Raw genomic sequence first — 17,369 nt, 5'->3', positions numbered from 1 at the left:
AATATATTTTGTGTGAAAAATACGTATGCTTATATTTTTGTTCTTAAAAATGTTTATATTACTTTTTAAATTTATACAATTTCTTTAACCTTTTTTTTTTGTAAAGGAAAAATAAGAAACGTGGTGGCAAGCCGGTTTCGCGATTTAGTGGGTTTCATTATTTTTCTTTTTATATTTTCTGTTAATGTAAAAAACTTTTTGACACTTTTGCAATAATATACAGACACATTTCCATTCCATTAAAACAACCCCTCACCCACCCTAACATAAGTAACCAAAGAAACCGATTTATGTATATTGCTTGTATATCTGTCATTGGTTTTGTTCTCTGTATATTTTAAACTTATAATAAGATGATACAAATTTATATTTTTTTTAATGTTTAAAATATATATTTAAGAACCAAAATTTATTTACAAGTAATTCAAATAGATCAAGTCAAAGAAGGAATCGTGTGTTAGAAATACCACATTGTAAAACGAGGCTCGCACAGAGACATGCATATTTTATAGGCCCAAAAATTTTTAATCCTTTTTTTACTGATAATATTTCATTGATTCCAAACTTTCAAAATTTTCCTTCTTTTAAAAAACATGCACTCTTATGATATGAACATGATATGAACTCTTTTTTTCTATGATTTATTTTGTTGCCCTTTAATAATAAGGAATATTTTTGTGTTTTTTTAAAATATTTTTTATTTCCGTTTTTGATTACTATAAAAAAAAAACCATATTATCTTTTACAGAATATTATATTTTTTCTTTCTTATGTTATACAAAAATATTATAACTGTCCATTATTTACTATAGGAGCAAAAATTCTTTAACATTTTCTTGTATACCCACGAACAGGCCATGTCTTTGTGGAATTTTTTGTTTACTATTTTTATATTAATATGTACTTTATTGAAATGTAATTATGCTTTATTTTTTTAATACTCTGTTTTATTATCATTTTTATTGTAAAAAAACAATAAAAAAATGAATGAAAAAAAAAAAAAGACTCAAATAAGTGTTTGATTTCTAATATTATAAGTTTAAATATGGAGTTCTACAAAATAAACACCATTCAATAAATCTGTATATTTTGTTTGTTATATTTTTTCACATGTTTTACTGTCAATATCCCCAATCAATAAAACATGTTAGGTAGATAATAATATAATGTCGGATCGGCTAAGTAATTTGGATAAAAAAGATTAAAAATAATTGAAAGATCGAATAAGTTAAGTAAATTATTCCAATCTACAAAGGAAAGCCCTTTCAACCGTCAAGCTGAAAGTTTGCCGGGAGAAGTATTCGTTTTCTAGTTTGATTTAATGATCTGTCTGAATATGGAATTCCGGTGATTTGGAGAAGATGTCAGAGTAATAAGATGACATAATGTTTCTGGTGATCAGAGAACGGCGAGCAGATGAGTTTAGATGTGCAGCGAATACCGGCGAATACTTTCACATGACATTTAACTCAATACTGCCAGTGCTGGATTGAACGGAGAATTTTGGTTCTATACAACTATACGATTTTTAACTAAAAACATTAAATTTGTTAAAACTTAACGATAGAAGAAAAATTATAGACCTTTTAAATTTATTCAAAATTGTAAATTCAATATGGGATTGCCCTGAACTATTATCTCTCATCAACTTCAGGGTGCCTGGAAGAATGACTAGACAGGTGCCACCGTTTTGTAGCAACAATTCACGGACAGTGTATACTTGTAATGCCGTATTAAATAGACTTCATGAACTCGGCAATAGTTATTCCCACGTATCTGATATATTTAGTGTAGGGTATTGTTCCTATAGAACAAACCTTTTAAACTTTTTTCAAAGATGGTGAATGGTAATAATATTGATTTATTCATGCATTTCATAATATATACGGTTTTTTGTTCGATTTGCCCAGCTGTATGAAACCGTACTTATGATTTTCTTGTTGTATTACTGTAATTTTTTTTATTATTTGATTTAGTTTTTTACATTTATTCTTGAATTGTTTAAACTTTCTACTGAATTTTCTGTATAATTTTTAGGTTTATTTTTTTTTTATAAATCTTGGGTATAAGAAAATTTATGTTTTTAAAAAATAAATAAATATATAAAGCCAAATATGTTAGTATTATAAATGTTTGTAAAAGGCAGATTTGCCTTTTATGTTAATAAAATAAAATAAAAACAACGGTTTGTTTTCAACGTGGTATTGCGGAGGAATTAGTTGGGTTGTTAATTGGTTTCGTCGTTTAGTAATAAGAATTTTTCCGATAGAATGATCAATCTTTTTGGTTTTTCTTATGGCGACGTCCGCGTTGCATCATTATTCTGTTTACAAATCCAAAAACCCACTACAACACTAAACCGAAAAGCAAACCAAACTAACCATAGATAAAGCGAGTCAATTGAATCGCGTTGTGGTCCCGCGGCTAGTGTTGCGGACTCACGGATCAGAGGTCCGAGGTTCGAACCCCACTCTACCCCAACTTGATTTCCGTTTTCTAATAATGTGTTATTTACAACTCGTTAAAAATAGTCCTGAAAATCGAAATATATGGGTAAATAATAAGAACGCAAATATTTCCTTAAAAAAAAATATATAGAAATTTAAAAAACTGAAATTCAAATTGATTATTTTTGACATCCAACCTTACCGCCTTCTCATTTTAAAATCTTTATTATAATGTTGCTTTATTACATTTTTTTTTAATTGTACATTTTTTAATTTGAGATAAAAAATAAGTATCCTATTTTATTTCTCTGGCTATTAATTATCATAAAATTTTTAAATATTATTTAAATGTCGAAAATTGGATTTTACTAATTTAAATTGTGTATATAATTTACATACCTTTATTTTGTTTAAAATCATTTTAACATTACGTGGAATCAAAGTTTTTTTATTTATATTTACTTAGTTATTTTATGAGAAGCGATGCCTATCAAAGGCACGCCTTTTCTTGATTAGCTTATATCTTAGCTTTTTTTGTTGTAAATAAATAATAACTGGATAATCTTTAAAACAAACACAAAATCAAGGTGTATCAAAGCGACCCGACTCCCAAGTAAATTTTTTTCGTTATTTAAAAAAAAATATCGCTAACACAACAAGTCGTTTCATTTAAAATCAAATTAAATTTGCTGTTAAATAACATATTTATGAATATTTGGAGTTCGAAAATAAAATAAAAATCTAAAATAATAAGTAACCCTATTCCACGGCACTCTACAAAAACCATAGACATTTTGAGAAAAAAATCGATGGCGTCACAAGCACAGAATCCTAAAACGTCATGCTTGATGACGTCACGAATTGCTCGTTTTAGCTTTATTTAAATGGCTAGACTTTGATGTTTTATATCTCCCTTATTTCTCAACAGATTTCAGTAAGAATAGTAACAAATGTCTTGTGATTTTTTATATCACTTTAAAAGCTAATAAAAAATCCATGAGAATAACTCAAATAAAAAAAATATTCAAGATAAACTGTTACTTTAAAAATATATTTTTTTTTTTTTTGTTTTTTTACAATATACATAAGAGGTAAAACGGAGTATTTAAAAAATAAAAGATAATTACATAGCAATGAAACACATATTAATAGTAAAAGTAGTAAACAAAAAATCCCATAAAGGCATGACCTGTTCGTGAGTATGCAAGAAAATGTTAATGAATTTTTGATCCTATAATAAATAGACAGTCATAATTTTTTTTTTATTTAAAAATTTATTTATTTTAATATTTTTGTAAAGCATAAGAAAGATAAAATAAAATATTCTGCAAAAGTTTCTCTGGTATTTTTTTTATAGTAATTAAAAAGGGAAAAAAATATATAAAAAAAACACACGAATATTCCTTTTTTATTAAAGGGAAACAAAATATATCATAGAAAAAAAGAGTTAATATCTTTAGTTTGAATCCAGGATAGTGCGTGTTTTTTAAAAAAAGGAAAATTTTAAAAGTTTGGAATCAATGAAATATTATCAGTAAAACAAGAATTAAAAACTTTCCCGTTGTAGTTCGGGCCCTAAGGCCCTAAACTAAAACCATGAGGCGGACATTATCAATATTGATAATATTATTGAACTACTAAAATAATTTATAACTAAGCCCGGCCCTGGTAATAGTTTAGTCTACATATTTGTTGGTTATGTAACCAAACGTGATTCATTTTGACGGACTAGAAGATTTCTGACTTAGGCCCGTATCATACTGTCGTAAAATAAAATCCTCTCGAAACGATAAAGTCACATAGGGCAGATTGAATTTTACAGTATTTAATTTATTTTTTATTATCTATTCACAGGTCAAGACCCTGCAAAGGAAAATCGAGTGATGATTACTCGGCCTCGTGGTGTACCGGTTAGTGCTATTAAATAAATAAAACATAATCAATTTCTTCTCTTCTCTTAGTGCCCTTTTAGGTATCCTCAACGTTGGCAATCACTCTGGCAAAAGTCTCTCTGTCCTGTGCTGCCTGGAAAATCTGCTCCACAGTCCTAAAGCCAGTCCAGTCTCGTATATTTCGTAGCCAAGACATCTGTCTTCTTCTAGCCCCTCTGTGACCCCTCAATCTTGCCTTTCAACTACTTATGTAGGAACGATTTAAAAAAATAAATTAAATAAATAATTATTTAAGCATTACCAAGAATCCAGTAAAAATAAATAAATGGGTAGAAATTGTAAAGAGTTTAAGGAAAGAATCTAATAGAGATCCACAAAAAACAAATGCTGTTGGTAAACATTAAAAAACAAACGTTTTTTATACCCAAAAAAAGACATATTTCCATTTTTTTGTAAATGCGTTCTCCTCGAATATAACCCTGGTAGATCGATGAATAAAACATTTATGCTCCTAACTTCATTTTTAGGCATTAGATTGAATATTTTAATATCTTCAAACATGCACAGCACAAAGATCTATATTTCTCTGAAAACCGCACGTAAATCGGCTAAGCCGTTTAGGAGTTCAGTGACATCACACGTACAGAGGAATCATATATATAAAGAAGAAAATACAAATTTTCTACACACCCAGAATGATGCTTTTCATGATTTTTCTCAGTATCTACATAAAAAACGTAAATATATTTTTTTAGATAAAATAAGAAAAATTTAGCAGTGAAGATTTAACTTTAAACTTTTGTAGCCTAACTTCTTTGGCTCTAACTCGTCTACTTCATGTCCATTGAACATGTGGCTGCATTTGACAATAATTTCTCGTGAGTGGTTAATGTATGAGTGATATCTTGAACAAGGTCGTCGTAGATTTACGTAGGTATTTCAATGGCACATTGTGTGTTATTTATGTTACATTAGCGCTGATTACGTAGTCAAAAGACGTGGCTTAAACGATATGAAATAGTCGATTTCAATCTTCGTGACAAATGATAATCCATCAAAACCTACACTGCAGAGACGGAGTCGACCTGAACACCTAAACCTTTAGAGAAAACGCAATCTGAATTTTCTTCGTACTTCGTACTAATAAATTATTGTTGGTTGTGAATTTTTACAAACAGATTTAAATTTTCATGGAAGCAGAGAGAGAGGGAGGAAAGTAGAGAAAGTAGCTATACAATGTCTTCTCCTTTTAATGTACTTTTTATTTAATATTTATATTTTTCTTTTTTTAGAATTCAATTGTTTTTCCCCTTTCCTCCTGCATTCATAGTAAATTAGTGTGAAATCTGTAATTGGCCTTACTTTTTTAATTGTTCTTTTGTACCTTGTTTTATATTTATTTATTTTAAGACTGTATGATTTCATTAATAAATAAATAAATAAATTTCTACAGCATTTAACCTAAATCATCATCATTTTTCTAATTTTATACTTCACTCCCATACATTAGAGTTGGCACTAGATCTCCATTGTACGATTATAACAAAAATAAATAAACAAATTGAAATAATGCATTCCATTCGTCTGGATTTCGTATGACGCGACCTATTTTTCCACGCTAGAAAACGATTCTTGCGAAAATTAAAAACAGCTGTTCGGAGGCGGCCATTTTGTGTCATTTTCGTGCCATATGTGGAAAGGTATTTGCGCATGCGCAATGCTCCCTCTGATTATGTAAAATCTGAGTGACCAATGGCCTTAGCATCGAGAGTTTATAGTCTGACCGCTCTATGTTGCCGGAGAGTATGGGTATTCGTAAATATTCGAGACACTTTGATCACTAACACACGCCCCCGTTTGGGCTGTTTCAGAATCACCTGGACGCTCGTTATTAATTGGTTCTTTTGAGTTTCATATCGCTAAAAAATCGCCTCTGAGTAGCGCATGATAACGACACTTAACATAAATATTCTTGTTTGCATTGTAGTATTTCGACTATGCAATAAATGCATTATAAATGAATTTGGTTTATATCCATTATTCTTGGTGTAGATAACGCGTCAGGGGTGGTATTCTGAATCTTCTCTATCCCCTAGAGAGTGAGTAATTATTTTATGCATGTACCAAAACTTTGCTTCACTTATGGCCAAATTGATGATTGAACGTCAAATTAATATGAAAACGTGAAGCCGTTTATGAAGATTTTTATTTTGAATATAATTGCGACCTTTACCATTATCCAAAACACTTAAATAACAAAAATATTAAATACGTTTTCGAGAAACTTTGCAGTACAATAAAATGCTCTCATTATGTTTGCTTCTTTTATTATTCGTGCGCGGTTGCAATTGAAATACACTAACACCAAAATAACATTAAAAAAGACGACGGGCAGAAATTAAACTCAACATGGTTCTCGGCACTACACACTACAAAAAAGAACACGGAATGTGCCTACTGCCGACTGCGACACGGCAAAAAGTATTATAACATAAATAGGTATTTTTTCTAAAAAAACACACAGTTTACCTTGAAGACGGCTCCTGCAATAGTAGCGAAACGTCGGATCGAATCCAACTTACACGAGATCACCAAAAAAAACGTATTGACGAACGTTTCTTTCAAATGCGAACATTCTCGTGAACTTTCGTTTGCTAATCACGGTGTACTAGGACGCCCTCAAAGCATCAGGCCTATTTCACACGAGTGTAAATCCACATGGCACGATTAAATAACATAGCGTGGACTTACTTTTATTGTATTATGACCATTTTTGAGATATTTTTATTTATTTATTTATTAATTTAAAATTACATCTCTGTACATATGGCTTTTTATGACTGTGACCGGGTTAAGCCATAATAATTCAGAACTGTAAAACATAACGTAAATTAAAATAATTAATAATTACATATGATGAAATAAAAAAATAGCAATCCAAATACAAAAAACAACATTAAATCAATAATAACATATTTTGCAATTTTTATTTTTATTTTTTTCAAAGGAATTAACACCGCTCCTTGACCGCTCGCAAGTGACGTAATATTTTTGTTTTTCATAAAATAAAATGCTTTTGAATATAAAACTATGTTTGTATAGTAGCTTAACTAATATAATACCTTCGTAGGGAAACCATCTGTTTTCTATTTTTGGGTTTGGTAATACAGATTTATAGAGGTAATATTTTAGCGGTGGTTTGACTAGTGATCAGATACCTCATTAATATTCCAGACACAGCTTTCAGCTGGCCATAAAAAAATACATGTTTAAAACTCAAATGATAGAATCTAAGATGAAGAAAAAAAAAAAAAAAATTTTAGCTAACAATATTACAAGTAAGCGGTGGATTTTTGGAACAAAATTTACCAACGAGTAATTAATATTAATATTTTACAACAGAGGTGTAGAACATTCTATGGAAATAAATATAATAGTCTGAGCATTAACAGGGCTTATGACCTGTCGTTGGCTTGTTTATTTATTTATTTATTTTACAGAAACAAACGGTCGACAATGATATTATAACATAAAAAAGATACGGTTTAAAGACAGACGAAGCGAAGCGAAGTTTCTAAATAAAAATCATACATATTTATTTATTTATTTATTATATATATACGGCCTTAGCCAATTACAACAGTTACACGAAGAAACGTAAATGCAAGAAACTGAACAAAAAGAACATAAAACTATTTAGCAAAGACAAACAAGGGCAAAACAATAATAGTATAAAATATATTTAAAAAAACGAAAGACCAAAAACTTGGAGCTAAACCATGCCAATCCAACTTCATCCCACACTGTGCATCTACGAAAAGCCGGAAGATCTATCCCAAAAAATTCCAAGTCGTGTGATGAATCGACTAATCTACACAAATATTAGTATCTATATTAAATTGTGGTACAACAAAAAGGTGTGTTTGTGTGTATTTATGTAGGAGTAAATGTTCAGGTATGCGTGAACATCATTAAATAACAAGTGGGACAGTATCGCAGCCAGAAAGAATTAGTGTTAATTTATTTTTAAATAAATTAAAGGGCATGTTAAATATCAACAGATGAAAAAAAAGCATTATACCTAGAGCAAGAACGATAGAGGAAAGAGTGTTGTGTATAGTTAGTGCTACAGACTGGCAGATGGAATAAATACTTATTTCTTGTCACGCGAAAGGGGATTTTAAGATTAATTTTGGAGAGTAGGTTAAAAGAGTCAATTTTATTATTGAATAATTTATATAAATAGCTTAATTTAGATATAATACGTTTAAATTGCCACTGTATACACTGTGTTACATTCACCGTTCTGCAAAAATTTAAAGATATTTTGTCGCGTTGCCTAGTATGTCGTAGAAATGATTCGGTCAGAATTTCACCAGCATAAATAAAGGTTTCAGCTCTTTTACTTCACAAAAATTAACAGATGGAAGAATTGAAGGAACATATTAGTATAATAACATAGGCAGGGTGGTAAATGCTACGCAGTATGTAAAGTGGCCACTTAAACCAGCCAATGACAGTTAATAAGTCCTATGCCTAGACTTTCGAATTTCCTTTTGTAAAATGTTCCTCATCTCTGTCGTAATATATTGATTAAAAAGCGTTTGCTACTGTTCTAGTATTTCAATTTGATCGTTAGAAAGAATGACAATATCCGACATAAGCCCTCCATAAAATTTGCAAAACTCACAGTGAAAGAGGCAATGAAAGAGTCAAATCAAACGAATATCGGGGTTTACGCAATTGATTTTTTTTTAAAAACTAACTCGATTATCTTTTTTTTAAATCGGGTTGTGGTCCTGTGGCTAGTATCTCGGACTCACGGACCAAAGGTCCGTGGTTCGAATCCCACTCTACCCCAGCTTGATTCCCATTTTCTAATAGTGAGTTATAAATAACTCGTTGAAAATGGCCGTCAAAATGAAATATTTGTGTAAATCATAAGAACTCAAATATTTCTTTAAAAAAACAAATCTGCAAAAAAAAATGTTTTTCATCTCTTTTGCAATGTGTCAAATTTAAAATAGATTACATAATTTCTACCATTATAATTATAACATATTTTACATTGTTAGAATAAAATTAATTACAGGTCTCCACACGATTTATTGTTGTTTGGCAGAGGAATTTGCGAGGGAAGTAATCTTTGCATAATCGTATTCAAATAATCGAACGATCCATTCTTCGTTCCGGATTCAAACGTGATTCGAATTTCAAATTGATATTTTAGTATTATTGTACCTCTTCGATCCGAGGAAAATATTATTTTCATATTTTCATATATAAAAACGTGAAAAAAATATATTAATATCGAGTAAAAGTGTTCAAATTAGTTATAAAGCTATTTGTGGAAGTTCATTGCGATTTACGTATATTTGTATAACATACATGTGCTGTCTGTGAATGTTGAACAAGTAGAAGAATTTGTGTATCTTGGAAGCATGTTTTCAAGAGAAGGAAGAGTAGAAAAAGATGTTGAAAGGAGAGTGAATGCGGGCAACAAAATGCACGGAGCACTAAGTTCAGTAATTGCTAATAAAAATATGTCAGTAGAAGCTAAACTGGAATTGCACAACGGAGTTTTAGCCCGAACACTTATGTATGAAAGTGAAATATGGAACTGGCAGAGGAAGGATGAAAACCGAGTGAATGCGGTTGAAATACGATGTCTTAGACGAATGTATGGGAAATCAATGTACGACAGGGTTACGAATGATGAAATCACGCGAGAGTGTAAATCTGAGTCAAGTATAATTGATAAAATTAAAAAAGAGTCTCTGAGATGGTTTGGTCACGTAGAACAAATGGTCAACGAAAGAATGGTCAAACAAGTATATATGGCGAAAATGATGAAATGACGGTAACGTGAGACGAGGACGACCAAGGAAGACGTGGCATGATCAGATAAACCAAAATCTTAAGTCTGGTCATGTCAAAAGCAGACAGAACCGAAGGGCATGCATGACAAGATGCATGAATGTGGAAGAAGCTAGGAATGTATGCCAGGATAGACGTGTGTGGCGGTCCATTCTCTCTGCCTACCCCTACGGGGAAATGGCGTGATGGTAGTCGTAGTAGTAGTAGTAACTAACGATCATACAACCGGGCCTTAGCCAATCGGATAACGAGGAATTGATAACGAGGTATTGCACACTCTTTTCGGTTTTGCTTTTGGCAACAGAAAATCACACAATGACGAAACGAAAAGATTTAAATGTCAAACTCAATGTGAAACGTCACTTTGTTTATAGTTTATCGAAAATTCGAATATCGAAAAAACGTTTGCTGAACCAGCTAATGGCAGGCAAGTCAATGTTCGGGCAGGACAACGTCTGTCGGGTCCGCTAGTATTTAATGAATAAACATTACTTACATTTTCTCATCTAAAATATTTACCATCTCATTGTAACATGTTAATTTTAATGATTTAAATACATGTAGGCGTAATCGATCGAATTATAATTTATTGTATCATCGATAAAAAAGTTCAAAGTAATTACGCTTTGTGTTTTTACCCAAAGCTTAATAAGTGCTGACATTACATACGACTCTAGAGGTAAACATGTCAAACCTTTTGTACGGTATGAAAAGTTATTGAACAACAATAATATTGTAGATGTCGATCATAATAAATTGTTAATGAATCGCATCCATTATATTATAAAGAATAATTTGTGTCGATCATTCGAAAAAAAAATACACTGTGTTTCAGGGCCAGACTGCGAGTATTCCTGATGGTAAACATTTAAAAAATCCTACTATTTTTTTTCTTAAAAAAAAATAACGAGTCTTTGGCGAAAATTAGGATTTAAAAAAAATTTCAACATAAGGAATGTTCCTATGAAGTTTTGCGGTCTGGCCAAGAAACACCGTGTTTATATATGGGGTATACAGGGTGTTCATTAAACCTTGCCACATCCGAAACCACGATAATCAGTGTGAGCAAGAAGACATATTCACACATTAAAATAATTTTTTGGAACGAATAAAATTTGAAAAAATAAAATATTAAAAAAGCCAATAGTTGCTCACTTCTGCAGGGGAGAAACGGGGAGGGGAGGGGGGAGCCTGATACTCCGACAACCGAGCTCCCCTCACTTCGCCCCTGCAGAAGTAAGCAACCATTTGTTTTTTTAAATTTTCTTTGATCAAAATATTGATTAAATATGCTGATATGCCTTTTTGTCCATACTGATCATCGTGGTCTCGGATGTGACATGATTTAAAGAACACCCTGTATATTATATACATAATGACAATTGACGTAAAATCTAATACATCAAATTATTTATTTTACTAGCATTTTATATCACAGCAACAACAACAACAAACCATCACGCCGTTTCTTCGTAGGGGTAGGCAGAGAGGATAGAACGCCATAACACTCTATCTTGGCATACAGACTTCGCTTCCTCTTCATTCATACATCTTCTCATGCACGCACGCCGATTATTCCTACTTTTGACATGTCCATCGTCAAGTATTTGATGGACTTGATCGTGCCATGTCTTTCTCGGTCTTCCTCGTTTTCTGCATCCATCAACATTTGCATCGTAGATCCTTTTAGCCGTTCTTTCGCTGTCCATTCGCTCTACATGTCCAAACCAACGCAGCACCCCTTTCTTGATTCTGTCAATAATGCATGTCTCAGCCTTACAAACTTCACGGATCTCGACATTTATATCACCATAAAAATATATCCCAGGGATACAATTTTAAAATTGATAATTTAAATACAAATTCTGTGGACGAAATAAAATATCTCGGGGTCTACTAGGATAGATATTTGAATTTCAAATCACATTCTCAATACGGTACAAAAAAAATAATTTATGGGAAGATTGCGAAATGTAATAGTTGTAAAGAGTAGTGTTCTTATATATAAAACTATTATATGTCCACACACAAGGGATTGAAGATGTACAACGAGTTATCTGAAAAAAAGAAGGTGATAGAAAAGATCGAAATATTTTAAATTAATTTGAAAAAATATGTTATTGAGAAATTTTGATAAAAAAATTGTAATATTATTAAAAGTTTATATTAGTTCTGCAGATGTTAAGAACTAACTTTATAAAGCATAAATAATAATAATAATAGCATAGGTAAAATTATATCTAATTGTAACGATAATAATATAACTGTATCTTAATTATGCTATTTACATAAATTATTAAATAATAAAGTAGACTGTTTTAACCTACTCTCCAAAATTAATCTTAATGTCCCCTTTCGCGTGACAAGAAATAAGTATTTGTTCCATCTGCCAGTCTGTAGCACTAACTATGCACAACACTCTTTCCTCTATCGTTCTTGCTCTAACTATATTGTTTTTTTTCATCTATTGATATTTTATTTTATTTTATTTTTATTTTTCAAGAATTAACGGTACAAGTACCTTTTACATTACATACATAAGTATTTACAGTGGAGTATATACAGTAACAACTTTTTCAATGCTTACTTAGAAAGAACATAATTAAAATATTGATTCCACACTAAAATGTTTTACAAGTAATTGTTTATAAGCTGGAAATTTCAATAAAAATGTGTCACCTAATGTTTATTACCCAGCGCATGTAGACAATTCAGTACTGAATTGCTAGAATATATTGAGATATGATATATTTTACAAACCCCTTAATTTATTTAAAAATAAATTATGATTTATTATTTCTGGCTGCGATACGATCCCACTTACTATTTAATGATGCACACTCCTGAACACTTACTCCCACACTAGTGCACATGAACACCTATCTACACCTACTCTCATACAAATACACATAACACATCCTTTTGTTGTAACACAATTTAATAATATGGATGATTTTTATTTAGAAACTTTGCTGGTCTGTCTTTAAACCATATATATTTTTTAAATGTTATTATTTCATTGTCGACTGTTTGATTCTTTAAAATAAATAAATAATAAATAAATAAATAAGGATGATTTTTCGAATCGTCCAAATTTTTATTTTTTTTATCTTTAAATAAATTAAAAATTAGAATAAAAGAACATATATTATATTAGACTTCTCAACAACAATAACTTCTCAGAATTGGCAAATCATCTTATATCGGTTGTTGTGTTTTGTTTTAATTTCAATAAAAAGTATGCCATGATGTGATTTATTTATTATATAAATAAATAAATATACAAACTTTTATGAATTATCGTTTGTATCGAAAAATCTCGAAATTTCGAAAGATTGACTCCCAGTCTAGTTTCAGTCTCGAGACTCAAATTTGTGTCGAAACTGGAAGCTCTAGTTACATCCCCGGGCCCCGATTACAACTGGAAGTCAACAGAGTTATCTTCGACTGTCAATAAAAAAAAACGATATTTGTGTATGAAAATGAGTATATTTGCATAGACATTTAAAGGATCGTAGCATCGGTAACCTATAATTGAACATGTTTAAATGAAAAAAATGTACGCATATTCTGCTTTTCATACAGAAAACTTAATTTTACATTGTAAATAAAATTGAAGATAAATGTTAACGTCACGTTGTAATTGTGGCCCAGAGCTGGCACCTGAAGCGTAAGACTGATCATCTTTCCTTCATGTATCAAAAATAATTAAAATACGCTACGATTGGTGTACCAATGCAGTGCCCTATGCACCATTAAGTGCGAAAAGGGAATAAAACATTTTTTTTTATCAATTACAATTCTTGATGGAAATCCATTGTAATGATGTAATAACTTATATTTACCACCAGTCTGAAGATGCCCATTAGAGGGTGAAAGCGCTTATTTGTCAAAATAAATAAGTGGAAATGTTCCAAGTATTTTTAAATTAAGAACTTATATGTAAATATAAGTTATTACATCATTTCAAGGGAATAAAACAACTTTTTTACTGTTTAACATGATATTTTGACATTTTATTATTATTTTGGTAACAAAATAAAAAAAATATATATAGTTTCTAATTATCTTTATAAATTGCGGATAACTGGTATTCTTTCTACAACTTTTTTCTAGGATTTGGGAAAAAAGGTTAATTGTACATCTCCGCTTGTTAATTAACATAAATTAAATTAACTATTCAACATTCCGCTAACTCATGCTTCAGAGTTAAATTTTATCCTAAGTATATTATGTAAAGCACGTTATGGTATCACTGAATAATCGGCAAACGTTGAGTTCTGATGAATTTATGTTAACTCTTTTTATTTGGAATAAGATAAATAATTAATTAAATATGTATTATATAGGGATTAATATAACGTCATTAAAAGTTTATACAAGTTTTTAAAATATAGCGAAATAAATCATAAATAAATTTACTTGTGATTTTATGACGTCAAAATGAATCTCTTCTGTTTACATTATACGAAAACAATATTATTACTAGTTGCATGATGTTGCACTTGATTGCATAATAATATTATAATTAGATACACTACAAGGTACCAATCTAGGAATCTATACACAATATTTTAATCGCGTGGGAATCGCTTAATAACGATGCAAGTAAGATGATTAAATTTACAACATAAAAAAAGTAAAAGCGACACATACCCACAAGTAAAGCTTAAACAATTCAAAAAACACTGCGCCCCGCTATAAATACCAAAATGGATATTTTCAGGTCTTTTGCGATGGTTCGGTCATGTGGAGCGAATGAATGATGAAAGAACGGCTAAAAAGATTTATGATGCGAATGTGACTGGTTGTAGAAGTCGAGGAAGGCCGAGAAAGACATGGCATGATCAAGTACAACAAATTCTTGAAAGTGGTCATGTGAAAAGTCGGAATAATCGACGTGCGTGCATGATAAGATGTATGAATGTGAAGGAAGCAAAGGAAGTGTGCCAGGACAGAGTGGTGTGGCGTTCTATCCTCTCTGCCTACCCCTCTGGGGAAATGGCGTGATGGTTAGTTAGTTAGTTAGATATTTTCAGCTTTTAAATAATTCTCATTGCAAAGGCTAATTTATTTTAAAAAATCGGACTTACCAAGTGGGTATCGAAATCATTTTAACATGCAGAGACATGATATGAAAAACTTAATAAAACATTGGTTCGTCCCCAGCTAGAATACTGTAGTTACTCATATTTGGTCACCTTACTATAATGTCAGTATAAGTAGACTAGAAAGGGTTAAAAAAAAATCCTTTCACCTTTAACATATTATGTGAAAAAACTTCCTAAAGTCCCTGTGTGGTAACCCAAGGTTACCCACATTAACAGGTCGACTACCGGTTAAACCTTAACTTCTCTAACTATGCTGGAAGTATGCAGTACCATGGAATAAACTCCCTCCAAAATCGAAAAATAACGTTAGAGTACTAACTTGTTTTTATACAAATTAATAAACAATAAAATCTGTACCTCAGAGGCAGATGGAGAATTCGATGAAATGACATTTCGATTTTCGTATCCAGTTTATGATTATGTCCATTGATTTTGAAGAATTGTAAGTCTTAGAAGGAAAAAACCAATGTATTAAGATACTGAAAATACAAATTAATGCTATAAATTATTATAAATCACCTTGAGAATGTGGATTCTTTAGGCTTTTGTTGAACGTTTGACGTTTCGATTTGCATCTGTCTGCCTCTGTGGTACAGAAATTGATTCCCCTAATCTATTCTTCCATTTCGTGTGCCGTCTTAACCTACAAGACAAAATCTTCTGTTTTACACAGACAACGCAGCAACGAACTTTTTAAAACAATCTACAATACCTAGAATATGCGAGCAATATAACAATAGATTCGCAGATGATATAGTCCTATTTGCTAAAGATGAGAAAGAACTCGAAAACATGATAAACGAAGTTAATACAGCATCCCTGAAAATAGGCTTGAAAATGAATGCTTCAAAAACTAAAGTAATGAGTGATGCAAACCAATCATGTAACATCTTAGTAAATGGAGAAATAATTGAAAAGATTGATAGTTATGTATACTTGGGACATGAAATAAAGCTCGGCAAAGATAATCAAGAGGTAGAAATAGAAAGAAGGCGAGGTTTAGCATGGGCCGCCTTTGGTAAGCTCTCATATATCCTCAAATCTCCGAAATATTCACATTACTTAAAGAAGAAACTTTCTGATGCTTGTGTTCTCCCTGTACTGACATATGGCTGTGAAACTTTTGTGTTCACGAAAAAAAAATTTTTACACAAATTATCAGTGACACAGAGAGCCATGGAAAGGAGAATGCTGGGTATTTCGTTGAGAGACAGAAAAACCAATACATGAATTAGAGCGAGAACAAAGATCACCGATGTGGTCCATAGGGCTGCCAACCAGAAATGGAGCTGGGCTGGTCATATAGCCAGAATCACAGACTCTAGATGGACCAAAAAAGTCCTGGAATGGCGAACCAGAACGGGTAGAAGAAGTGTCGGCGGGCCTCAGACAAGGTGGTCTGATGACATAAGACGAGTTGCAGGAAGTGGTTGGATGCGGTTGGCTCAGGATAGGGAAATATGGAGACTAAAGGGGGAGGCGTATGTTCAACATTGGACAAGAGACGGCTGATGATGATGATAACAATAGATTTACCGAGGCTGATATTTTTCATGACAATGCATGTAAATTTAAGTCAAAAGTCCTAGAAATATTTAGAGAAGCAGATATTTAATTCAATTTAATAATTTTATTAGTGTGCACATCTTTTTCATTTGTTATTAAAATTTTTGTCTTAAGTGCAAACTTTTTTTTATGTATGCACGAGTGTCCTACACTAATATACCAAAAAATTTCCAATTTATTTTGTTCATTCGTTTGTTTATCCAATAAAATAAATTAAATTAAAAATCCTGAGTAAAAAAGAATACGAATTTCTTACAGCTTCTTTAAACTTTAATAAGCTTAATTCACTAACACACATAATAAATAAATACCACCGGGGCCTGCTTTATAAAATTCTAAACAATAAGGGCCTTACTTATAAATCGGGTATAAAGTGAAGCTCGAGAATAGTGGCAGAATAATGATGGTGTTGGATGCTCGGTACCTTCGACCTCGGGACTGAAAACAAGGCCTGCCCTCTCGCGATACGCGTATTC

The 17,369-nt window shown here is 31.3% G+C and overlaps 1 protein-coding gene across 1 annotated transcript in view; it reads right to left on the bottom strand.

The window, feature by feature from the left end:
- blo (bloated) overlaps nucleotides 1–17,369 on the bottom strand; it is a 107,988-nt gene that overhangs the window by 51,853 nt on the left and 38,766 nt on the right. The gene's annotated exons all lie outside the window — the stretch shown is intronic.

This window comes from Micrasema longulum, unplaced genomic scaffold (genome assembly GCF_059751315.1).
Source record: "Micrasema longulum isolate JH-2025_06_02 unplaced genomic scaffold, ASM5975131v1 h1tg001019l, whole genome shotgun sequence".
NCBI classification, from domain to species: Eukaryota; Metazoa; Arthropoda; class Insecta; order Trichoptera; family Brachycentridae; genus Micrasema; species Micrasema longulum.
Note: the sequence above shows the minus strand (reverse complement) of the source record. Positions and strands in the feature narration are given on the sequence as shown.